The sequence below is a fragment of the Nicotiana tabacum genome, chromosome 4 (genome assembly GCF_000715075.1).
Source record: "Nicotiana tabacum cultivar K326 chromosome 4, ASM71507v2, whole genome shotgun sequence".
Lineage (NCBI taxonomy): Eukaryota > Viridiplantae > Streptophyta > Magnoliopsida > Solanales > Solanaceae > Nicotiana > Nicotiana tabacum.
In genome coordinates this window covers 28,067,945-28,069,220 of record NC_134083.1, presented here as the reverse complement: position 1 = coordinate 28,069,220, position 1,276 = coordinate 28,067,945, and positions in this window count along the sequence as shown.

The window sequence follows — 1,276 nt, the reverse complement described above, 5'->3', positions numbered from 1 at the left end:
ATTCGAGGTCGATTGTAAATAAGTGTCGAATATTGTTGTAAGTACAGCACGATCAATGGTTGCCTCATTAAAAACCTTGCCGAAAAACCCATTTGGGATAAAAACGGTCTAAGGGAAAAAGAGTGCAACGCGTGCTTTCAAGCGAAAGATCCATCTTAGCTCTTGTTCGGACTTCTGCAGGGGTCAGTTTTGAAATCTAAATGAATATGGAAAGGTCGTACCTTAGCAGTCGTACCGTTTTAGATGTGATACATTCCAGCTGCTTGATAGCTGTTTGCCGTTTATATTGCCGAGCATGTCCGATCCCTTTCCGATGTTCTCGAGCACCTGATATGGTCCTTCCCAATTTGGTCCTAGTTTTCTTTCGTTCAGATTTCTGGTATTGATGGTGACTTTTCTTAACACTAAGTCCCCGGGCTTGAAATGGCGGAGCTTGGTTCTTCGATTATAATATCTTTCGATTCGCTACTTTTGGGCGGCCAATTGGACGAGAGCAGCTTCTCGTTTTTCGTCCGATAATTCGAGGCTGGTTTTCATAGCCTTGTTATTTGATTCTTCCATCGTGAATCGAAAATCTGGTACTGGGTTCACTAACTTCGACTGGTATCAATGCTTCAGACCCATATACTAAGGAGGATGGGGTCGCCCCCGTATTAGATTTTGACGTCGTCTGATATGCCCAAAGGACTTCGGGCAGGATTTCTCTCCATTTTCCTTTAGCGTCGTTCAACCTCTTCTTTAGGTTTTGAATGATAGTTTTGTTCGTTGATTCGGCCTGTCCATTCCCTCTGGGGTGGTATGGCGTTGATAGTATCTTTCTTATTTTGTGATCTTCGAAGAATTTTGTTACTTTGCTGCCAACGAATTATTTCCCATTATCACATACTATTTCGACGGGTATCCCGAATCGGCATACGATATGATCCCAAATAAAGTCTATAACTTCTTTCTCTCTTATTTTCTCGAACGCCTGCGCTTCAACCCATTTAGAAAAATAGTTAGTCATAAATAAAATGAATTTGGCTTTACCTGGGGTCGATGGCAGAGGGCCGACGATATCCATTCCCCATTTCATGAACGACCATGGGGATATGACTGAGTGAAGTTGTTCTCCGGGTTGATGGATCATTGGCGCAAACCTTTGACATTTGTCACATTTTCGAACAAATTCCTTCGCATCTTTGTCCATATTGATCCAATAATACCCTACTCTAATTATTTTTCGAACTAATGTATCGGCACCAGAGTGATTCCCACAAGTGCCCTCGTGCACTTC